Source organism: Tachyglossus aculeatus, chromosome 3, assembly GCF_015852505.1.
Source record: "Tachyglossus aculeatus isolate mTacAcu1 chromosome 3, mTacAcu1.pri, whole genome shotgun sequence".
NCBI lineage: Eukaryota > Metazoa > Chordata > Mammalia > Monotremata > Tachyglossidae > Tachyglossus > Tachyglossus aculeatus.
The window spans coordinates 79,869,414-79,880,561 of NC_052068.1; the positions used below are offsets into that span (position 1 = coordinate 79,869,414).

Consider the following 11,148-nt stretch of genomic DNA (forward strand, 5'->3'; position numbering starts at 1 on the left):
GTGTCATCCTCGACTCCGCTCTCTCATTCACCCCTCACATCCAAGCCGTCACCAAAACCTGCCGGTCTCAGCTCCGCAACATTGCCAAGATCCGCCCTTTCCTCTCCATCCAAACTGCTACCCTGCTCATTCAAGCTCTCATCCTATCCCGTCTGGACTACTGCACCAGCCTTCTCTCTGATCTCCCATCCTCGTGTCTCTCTCCACTTCAATCCATACTTCATGCTGCTGCCCGGATTATCTTTGTCCAGAAACGCTCTGGGCATATTACTCCCCTCCTCAAAAATCTCCAGTGGCTACCAATCAATCTGTGCATCAGGCAGAAACTCCTCACCCTGGGCTTCAAGGCTCTCCATCCCCTCGCCCCCTCCTACCTCACCTCCCTTCTCTCCTTCTACTGCCCAGCCCGCACCCTCCACTCCTCCACCGCTAATCTCCTCACTGTACCTCATTCTCGCCTGTCCCGCCATCGACCCCCGGCCCACGTCATCCCCCGGGCCTGGAATGCCCTCCCTCTGCCCATCCGCCAAGCTAGCTCTCTTCCTGCCTTCAAGGCCCTGCTGAGAGCTCACCTCCTCCAGGAGGCCTTCCCAGACTGAGCCCCTTCCTTCCTCTCCCCCTCGTCCCCCTCTCCATCCCCCCATCTTACCTCCTTCCCTTCCCCACAGCACCTGTATATATGTATATATGGTTGTACATATTTATTACTCTATTTATTTATTTATTTATTTATTTTACTTGTACATTTCTATCCTATTTATTTTATTTTGTTGGTATGTTTGGTTCTGTTCTCTGTCTCCCCCTTTTAGACTGTGAGCCCCCTGTTGGGTAGGGACTGTCTCTATGTGTTGCCAATTTGTACTTCCCAAGCGCTTAGTACAGTGCTCTGCACATAGTAAGCGCTCAATAAATACATTGATTGATTGATGGAGGATGGAGGGTGGAGTGACTATCAAGTGCTCAGAGGCTACAGATCCAATCAATCAGTTATATTTATTGATCGCTTACTATATGTAGAGCACTGTAACTAAGCGCTTGGGAGAGTACAGTATAACAGAGTTGGTAGACACATTCCTTGTCCACAACAAGCTTACAGTCTAGAGGGGGAGACAGATGTTAATATAAATAAATACATTATAGAATATGCAGGTTGCAAATCCAAGTGCAAGGACACTACTGAAGGAAGTGGTAGAAGAGGAAATGAGGGCTTTGAAGGTGATTGTCAGATATTGTCTGTCAGATATGAAGATTGAGGACATTTGAGGCCAGAGGCAGGACTTGGGTGAGGGGTCAGTGGTAAAATAGATGAGATTGAGGTACAGTGAGTAGGTTGGCATTAGAGGAGCAAAGTGTGTGTAGGCTGGCTTGACAGGGAAGTAAGTGAGTGCTTTATGGTAAGGTGTTTCTGTTTGATGTGGAGGCGGATAGGCAACCACTGGAGGTTCTTGAGAAGTGGGGATACATGGACTGAATAGTTTGTATAAAGACAATCTGGGCAGCAAGGTGAAGTTTAGACTGAAGTGGGGAGGGACAGGAGGCTGGAAGGCCAGTTACTGGAATGACTGTGGACATTCGAGCCAGGAGAGGCAGGTATTTTTCATCTGAGAGACAGGAAAAAAAGAGATTTGCCAGAATCATTGTCAGAAAAAGGTGCCCAAAAGGAGAAGGCAATTGTTTGCAAGCCAACAACCCAAATATTTTTCTGTCTACTATTCCCGCACTCAGGCATGTAGTCAGGTGGTCTGGGAGGATCTGGAATTTCTCAGTAACCTTATCCCTCAGCTGCCAATATATAGAGCAACCTCCACTTAGACTGAAATGAGGAGAGACAGGAGGCTGGGAGGCCAGCAAGGAGGCTGTTGCGGTATTCAAGGCAGGATATCAAAAGGAGCTGGCAGATTCAGGCTGTTTGGCAGAAAATATGATTTGCCTCCTATTTGATTGTAAGCATCTTGAAGGCAGGGATCACGTATACTAACTCTATGGTACTATCCCAAGCACTTAAGCGTAATAGAAGCAGTGTGATATAGTAGAAGCAGCACACTGTAGTGGATAGATCATAGGCTTGTGAGTCAGGTCATGGATTCTAATTCTGGCTCCACTGCTTGTCTGCTGTGTGACTTTGGGCAAGTCACTTCACTTCTCTGTGCCTCAGTTACCTCATCTGTAAAATGGGGATTAAGAACTGTGAGGCCTATGAGGGACAGGGACTGTGTCCAACCCAATTTGCTGATATCCACCCCAGCACTTAGTACAGTGTCTGTCACATGATTAAGCACTTAACAAACACCATGATTATTATTACAATGTTTTGCACAGTGTAGGTGCTCAATAAATGCTATTGATGGTTTGGTTAATTGGTTGAGAAGGACACTACTGAATTTGATATCTGATGGAATATGGGAACAGTTGACAGGTGACAAAGAGCATTCGAAGATTTGGCTCTTGAATGCAAATTCAACTGGGGCACTGCTCATAGTGATGGGGAATTTGGCAGCATGAAGCAATCTAATCTCTCCATATGGAGTTGCACTGAAAGCAGTGGGGATAGAGTGAAGGAATTCAGGCAATCAGCTGGGGAAAAGTGATAAAAATAATGACAAGAACGGAGGAGTTAAGATGAAGTATGTAAGAGGAAAAATAGAAATGCCAGATTAGCATCTCAATCTGGGTTCTAATCCCGGATCCACCACATGTCTTCTGTGTGACCTTGGGCAAGTCACTCAACTTCAGCTGCCTCATCTGTAAAATGGGGATTAAGATTGTGAGTCCTATGTGGGACAGGGACTCTATCCAACATGATTAGCTTGAATGTACCCCAGGGTCTAGTACAGTGCCTGGCACATAGTAAGCACTTAAAAAATACCATAAAAAAGGTTTAGTGGTGCTCATACTGAGAAGGTAAGGAGAGGAGAAATCGGCAAAGACACTGAAGTAAATCAGTCATCAGCAGTATTAATCCAAGTTTCAACATGGGTAGAGAACTCTACCAAGTATTCTGGTGGGGCAGAGGAAGGGGATGATGACACAAAGGCAGTGAAAAGGAGTTTTCTTGACCTCAACGACTTCACAATCTAATGGTGGAAACAGAATAAGTCAAATACCCAAACCTACCAATAATGAGAATATGCACGATAGGACCATAAAGCCATAAAGCCATAAAGGGCACAAAATAACACAAACAGTGTAAATATAAAACCATAACTTATAGAGTTCAGTGTAAATGCCAGTGAGTTACTGGAGTGGCGGAGGAGACTGGAGCCAGGAGGGAAAGGAATTTTTCGTCTAAGAGGCAGGAAAACAGAGATTTGCCAGAACCATTAAGTTGAAAAAGGGTGCCCAAAAGGAGAAGGCAATTGTTGGGCAAACCAACAATCCAAATATTTTTCTGGCTACTATTCCCACACTCAGACATGGAGTCAGGTGGTCTGAGAGGATACAGAATTTCTCAGTAACCTTATCCCTCAGCTGCCAATATATATAATAAAACAATCCCCCTCCCCCACTGCCTGAATACCTAAAACTCACAAAAGGCATAGAGCTGGTTTACTTTCCAACATTCTAGCTCAGACCCCTGATGTTCAGTGATAAAGTGGTTTGATCATTGTTTAACATTGACTGAGTGCCAGAAATCCACAAAAAGCTATACCGAACATACACTTAGCCATGATTCAAATTAGGCTTTGACTTGGGTTTGTTCATTATTTATTACTGTTACTGGAAGCACCATCACATTAAAGCCAATGAATATCTATACAATAATAATGATTATGGTATTTGTTAAGCTCTTACTATGTACCAAGCACTGTTCTAAGCACTGGGGTAGATACAAGGTAATCAGGTTGTCCCACATGGGCCTCACAGTCTTCATCCCCATTTTACAGATGAGGTAACTGAGGCACAGAGATGTTGAGTGACTTGACCAAGGTTATACAGCAGACAAGTGGCGGAGCTAGAATTAGAATCCACACTCAGAAGTGGAGTAACAAACTAAGTTTTGTGAGATCTAGGGCCTTCTCTATTGGAAATGGCCCTTTTCCATTCATTTTCCTGCCCTTATGCTCCCATCCCAACCCTCTACAGGGGGAGCATTTCATTTTTATATAGTGAAAGGTTTCAGCAGGCACTATTAACCTCCCCTTGTCTGGTGGATAACTTGAAAGAGAGTAATTCTGGTTTTGTCATCTAAAAAACTGGTTACCTGCCCTGGTTCCCTCCACCAGGATAAGGTATGTTTTCCAACCCACTCTGTCTCCTGACCCATTGCTCCCTCCAAAATGTAAGCAGTTCTGCAATCTTGGGAGATCAATCAATCAATCGTATTTATTGAGCGCTTACTGTGTGCAGAGCACTGTACTAAGTGCTTGGGAAGTACAAGTTGGCAACATATAGAGACAGTCCCTACCCAACAGTGGGCTCACAGTCTAAAAGGGGACAGACTTGATACTGAGTCCTGGCTCACATCATCATGCACAGCCCCGACCTGAATCAAGGTATAAAGCTTTATCAGTGTCTCTGACTTTAAGGCACCCTGCAGTCTGAGGACACTCTTCTTTAGGGCTAGTGTTGCACACCTGGCAATGCTCCGAGAATTGGTTTAGGGGAGAGGAGTCATGTTTGAGGGTCATCATTTAGCTTTTCCCAAACTTACTCACTGTGAGATGAACAGATTTCTGCTACCATGTTAATATAATCACTCATCCTATCCTGCCTAGATTACTACACCAGCCTCCTTGTTGACCTCGCTCTTCCTCCCCACCAGGCCCACAGAACTTGTGTATATATCTGTAATTTTATTTATTTGTACTGATACCTGTCTCCCCACCTCTAGACTGTGAGCCTGTTGTACTTTCCCAAGTGCTTAGTAAAGTGTTCTGCACAGAGAAAGCACTTAATAAATAAGACTGAATGAATGAATTAATAAATTTTTGAGGCAACGGGCAAACACTAATCAACAGGGAGATCCAACTACCTCCAAGCCTTTGTTTTCACTAAGCATTGAAACAGGATGGAAATTGCTAGGATCTTTGTTCCAGCACCATTTTTACTGGGTGAGAGGGAGAAGGAGCAGGGAAATATTCTACAGCCTAGAGGCAGAGAAAAGGGAAACCTGGCTTGTTTTAGAATTTGGGGGACATGAAAGGCCTGTTCACACACTGCCTGTCTCTGCTCATCTACACAAATCAGAGGGTCATTGCAGCAGCATGCTGAAACTGCTATAACAAACAGTGCTGGAACAAGTTGCAGTAAGAAACAAAGGTGAATTTTGCCTCAGATTTTTCAGAGATAGCAATATGTCAGTAGCCCCTCGAGAGGCTGAAAGTAAATGAATCAGTGCTAGAAAGTGAAGGATATCATCCGCGCTGAATGGTGAAAAGGACTCCTGAACAGTATCTTCATTGATTTTTCTGTAATTGACACAGCACCTTGGTTTGCCGTAGGCCTTCTGAACTATAAAATGGGAAGTCCATGTACATATTGTTCCCTTGGTTGGGATTAAAATAAAAATTCCTCAGAATGAGTTGCCTTGATTTTTTTGTGAGTATATTCAAAACTTGAACCAGAGGAAGACTGGGTTTGAATAACAATAATAATAATAATAAAAATGATAAGAATGACAATAATAATGATAGTGGTACTTGTTAAATCCCCCTGTCAGGGTCACACCTGGGGAGTTTCCAATACTCTACCAGTCTCGACTATGGGAGAGAGAGTCAAGCAGAGGCATAACCATTCCATTCCCAGCTTGGGCAATGGCTAGTGATTGGAAGGCAATCTGCTACAAGTCAAAACTCACCTGTGCTGGGCAGAAGCATCATGGGAGAGAGTTGAGGATGGAAACTCAAGTTTACTGTGCGGAAGGAGGCAATGGTCAACCACTTCCATGTTTTTACCAAGAAAACTCAGTGGATACACTACCAGAATGATTGTAGATGGATATGGGGTGTTCTGGGAGAGATTTATCCATGGCATCACTAAGGGTCGAAGACAACCTGACAGTATAAGACAAGACAAGACTTGTTAAATGCTTACGTTGTGGGCAGGAAACCCCTACCAACTCCCTTTTATTGTAATCAATCAATCAATCATATTTATTTAGAGTTTTCTTGGTGTAGAGCACTGCACTGTACTAAGCACTTGGGAAAGTACAATACAACAGAACTAGCAGACACAGTTCCTGCCCATAGTAGGTTTATAGTCTGTCAGGGAGACAGACATTAATATAAATAAATAAGTAAGGATATGGGGTGGAGGGTAGGCCAAATATCCAAAGTCCAAGGGTCACAGATCCTAGTGCATAGATGAAGCAGAAGGAAGAGTGAGCTGGGAAAAAGAAGGCTTAATCAGGGAAGACTTCTTAGAGGAGATGTGACCTTGATGATGCACTGAAGGTGGAGAGAGTGGTGATCTGGTGTATATGGAGGGGGAGGCAGCTCCAGGTTAGGGGGAGGATGTGGGAAAGGAGTTGGTGATGAGATAGAAGAGATCAGGCGCAGTGTGTAAGCTGGCACCAGAGGAGTGGAGGATGAGGGCTGGGCTGTAGTAGGAGATCAGTTACATAGGATAGGATTGGGTGAGCTGATTGAATGCTTTAAGGCCGACGGTAAGGAATTTCTGTATGAAGCAGAGGTGGTTGGGCAGTCTTGGGGGTTCTTGAGAAGTGGGAAGACACAGACTGAATGTTTCTGTTGAAAAATGATCCTTACAGCAGAGTGAAGTATGGACTGTAGTGGGGAGAGACAGGAGGCCGGGAGGTCAGCAAGGAGACAGATGTAGTAATCAAGGTGGGATAGGGTAAGTGCTTGGATCAGCATGGTAGCAGTTTGGATGGAGAGGAAAGGGAGGATTTTAGCAATGCTGTGAAGGTAGAACTGACAGGATTGGGTGACAGATTGAATTATGCTGATTGAATAAGAGAGATGAACCAAGGACCATGCCAAAGTTATGGACTTGTGAGAGTGGGATAATAGTGATATTGTCTACGGTAATAATAATAATAATAATTGTGGTATTTGTTAAGTGCTTACTATATGCCAGGCACTAAACTGAGTGCTGGGGTAGATACAAGTAAATCTGGTTGGACACAGTTCTTGTCTCACACGGGGCTAACAGTCTCAATCCCCATTTTACAGATGAGGTAACCAAGGCATGGAGAAGTGAAGTGTCTTGCCCGGGGTCTGACAGCAGACAAGTGGTGCAGCTGGGATTAGAACCCATGACCTCCTACTCCCAGGTCCATTCTCTATCCACTACACCATGCTGCAAGGTTTGAGTGAGAAGATAAGGAGTTTAGATTAGACATGTTTAGTTATATTCTCCCAAGGGCTTAATGCAGTGCTCTCTGCACACAGTAAGTGCTCAATAAATATGATTGATTGATTGAGTCGAGTGATTTACCATAGTTCATGCACTGTACTAAGTGCTAGGTAAGATGTAAGAAAATTGGGCTGGTCACAGTTTTTGTCCCAAATGGAGCTTATAGTTTAAGTATGAGGTAGAATAGGTTTTGAATCTCCATTTCACAGATGAGTAAATGAAGGCACAGAGTGCCTTATCCAAGATCACACAAAGGCAAGTGTTACAGCTGAGATTAGAACCCAGGTCCATTGACTCCCAGAGCTGTGCTCTTTCTAATAGGCCAATGTCTTTTCATTGGGCTCAAGGAGCCAGGTCTTGGAAATTGGAAATCAGTAGAATCTGCCATCTGTTAGTTTTGTTAGTTATTTCAGAGTGAATGGCAAAGGTAAATGATGATACCCAATGTCCTGGGGCATGAAAATAATCTGGGGCCTAAGACTACTCCCTTGGAGGCTACCCAAATCAGCAGGGGTTTAGCTATCTTCCCACCAGTCAGCTTTCAATTCTACTTCCTGCCATTTGAATCTCAACGTTTCTTTTTTAAAAGAGCCTCCTTATGCCTGCTTGACTGCATGTAGCTTTCTGCAGCTCTGATACTTGATTTGAGGTTGTGCTTCAATGTGTTTTTAAAACCCTTCTCCTGCCTTCCTAGCTTCAAAAATGTACTCAATTTAATGTTTACAAGAAGAACTAAGGGCTGAGAAGTGTTTTCCTCAATTAGAAAAAAATTGTTGGGGAAAGTTTTAATTTGGAAGCATTTTAGAAAGCCTAATCCCATCTGGCTAATGTGTATGCAATTATTGTTTCCCTTCCAAATGATCTGTGGCATTCCCTGTAGTCCGCCTCGATGATGTATCTAACAAAGGCTAACACTTATTTTGTTCCCACCTATATTAAAAATCCAAGTCAAAGAGGCAAAACATGAAGCACCACAGAGAGAAGTTGGTTAGATTTACTAGGTATAAAGCCTTTGGATTATTTGAGTTCTTTTTTATGGCATTTGTTAAGCTATGTGCGAAGCACTGTAATAAGCGCTATGGTAGATACAAGCTATAAGTATTCATTCCCTGATTGGGAAAAAGATTATTACTTAGAAGTCTGATTATAACCTGAAGATTTTGGGAGGGATAGAAAAAAGGAGAAAGGAAGATGGAACATGGACAATGGCAGTGAGAGTAAAGAGTCACATCATCATCATCATCATCAATCGTATTTATTGAGCACTTACTGTGTGCAGAGCACTGTACTAAGTGCTTGGGAAGTACAAATTTGCAACATATAGAGACAGTCCCTACCCAACAGTGGGCTCACAGAGGTGATGTGCAAGTTGAAGCTAAGAAAGGCAGAAGGGAATTAGAGAACGGTAGAACCATCACACAGGCAGTATGGCCTAGAGCACAGGCCTGGGAGTTGAAAGGATCTGGGTTTTAATACCGGCACCGTGTGGGTAAGGCATTTAACTTCCCGGTGCCTCATTTACCTCATTTGTAAAATGGAGATTAAGACCGAGTGTCCCATATGGGTTATGGGCTGTGTCCAGCCTGATTAGCTTCTATCTACTCCAGCACTTAGTACAGAGACTGGCACATAGTATGTGCTGAAAAAATAACACAAAAAAGCAAGGGACCAACAGAGACGGAACTGCTTCCAGTCTTTTTGATTGTGTAAACTGTTTGGGATCAGTCCCTTTGTCCATTGCTCACCAAGAAATCCTGAGAAAATAAGAAAACTCAATAAATGGCAGGCAAACAGATCTGACGTATTACAAATCAGAATCACTCTCAAGGAAATGAAGAGCATGGGCTGGAGATCTACATTACCATTCATTCAATGTATTTATTGAGCGCTTACTGTGTGCAGAGCACTGTGTTAAGCACTTACCAGCCAAAAAGAATGGAATGGCAAAAATAAAGGCCAGATCATAATATCTAAACCCAGGGTTCAATTTAATTAATAATCCATCATAGAGAAAAGTAAGCAATCCCCAGCAGAGTTTCATCAAATATGGAGAGTGGAGTGGTGGTAGGAAGTCGGGAAGAAGCAATATCATATAATGAAATGAAAGACTGCGTGGGAAGTCAATTAATCCCTCAGACCCCATCCAAGCAGATGTTGAGTAATATGTCCCAAATAGAAACAACAGGATGACTAAATTAATTCAGTCCCTCAACCAACAGCTTCCCCTGGAAAGTAGGAAGCCTGCCAACAAGATAGACGTCACACAGTGTGGTGTCTAAGAGGCCATCTAATTTTGTCCCGATTGGGCTAGCAGGGAGTGAGTGAGGGGGGCCAGGATCTGCCAGGATCCAGGAACAGCTGAACAACCTCTTACATCTGTGACCACAGCAAAGGTCCCTTGAGAGCCTCAGGGCAGCCACTGGCCAACATCTAGATTGTTTCAGTTCATTCATTCATTCATTCATTCAACCGTATTTATTGAGCGCTTACTGTGTGCAGAGCACTGTACTAAGCGCTTGGGAAGTACAAGTTGGCAACATATAGAGATGGTCCCTACCCAACAGTGGGCTCACAGTCTAGAAGGGGGAGACAGAGAACAAAACAAAACATATTAACAAAACAGTTACTTTCAGCAGCAAACAGCATATACAGAACTACTAAGAAAGAAAAACATAGTCTTCATCAGTTCAAACTCTAATAATTAGTAATTAATGGTATTCATTGAGCACTTACTATGGACAGAGCCTTGTACTAAGCACTTGGGAGAGTAATAATAATAACTGTAGCATTTGTTAAGCAGTTACTGTGTGCAAGGCACTGTACTAAGTGCTGGGGTGGATTGGACACAGTCCCTCTCTCACATGGGGTTCACAGTCTCAATCCCCATTTTGCAGATGAAGTAACTGAAGCCCAGAGAAATGGCCCAAGGACACATCCAGCGGACAAGTGGCAGAGCTGGGATTAGAACCTATTACTTTCTGACTCCCAAGCTGGTGCTCTATCCACTATGCCATAAAATGCAACAGATTGGGGAGACATGTTCCTGCCCACAATGAACTTACAGTCTAGAAGGGGAGACAAGAATTAATATATGTAAATAATTTTTAATATGCAGATATATATATATGATATATATATATATATATATATATATATATATATAAATGCTATGGAGTTGAAGGTGGGGTGAATATTAACTGATCAAAGGTAACAGATCCAATTGTATAGATAATGCAGAAGGGAGAGGGAGCCAGGGAAAAGAGGGCTTAATTAGGGAAGGCCTCTTGGAGGAGATTCATTCATTCAACCATATTTATTGAGCTCTTACTGTGTGCAAAGTACTGTACTAAGCTCTTGGGAAGTACAAGTCAGCAATACATAGAGACAGTTCCTACCCAACAATGGGCTCACAGTCTAGAAGGGGAAGACAGACAGCAAAACAAAACGAGTAGATAGGTGTCAATACCATCAGAATTAATAGAATAATAGAATTATAATTATAATAATATAATATATCATAGAATTATTACACACACCATTAATAAAATAGAGTAAATATGTACAAATAAAATAGAGTAATAAATATGTACAACTATATACAAGCGCTGTGGGGAGGGGAAGGGGGTAGGGCAGAGGGAGGGAGGGGGTGATGGGGAGGGGAGGAAGAGAAGGAGAGGAAAAAAGGGAGGTCTCAGTCAGGGAAGGCCTCCTGGAGGAGGTGAGGTCTCAGTAGGGCTTTGAAGGGAGAAAGAGCGCTAGCTTGGCAGATGTGTGGAGGGAGGGCATCCCAGGCCAGGGGAAGGATGTGGGCCAGGGGTCGGTGATGAGACA

At 43.3% G+C, this 11,148-nt stretch overlaps 1 non-coding gene across 1 annotated transcript; it reads left to right on the plus strand.

Annotated features, from left to right (window-relative positions):
• Nucleotides 1-5,649: 5,649 nt before the first annotated feature.
• LOC119926412 lies at nucleotides 5,650-5,787 on the plus strand. Its single transcript, XR_005450289.1, has one exon. It is a non-coding gene; the product is annotated as a small nucleolar RNA SNORA7 (small nucleolar RNA).
• The last annotated feature ends 5,361 nt before the right edge of the window (nucleotides 5,788-11,148 follow it).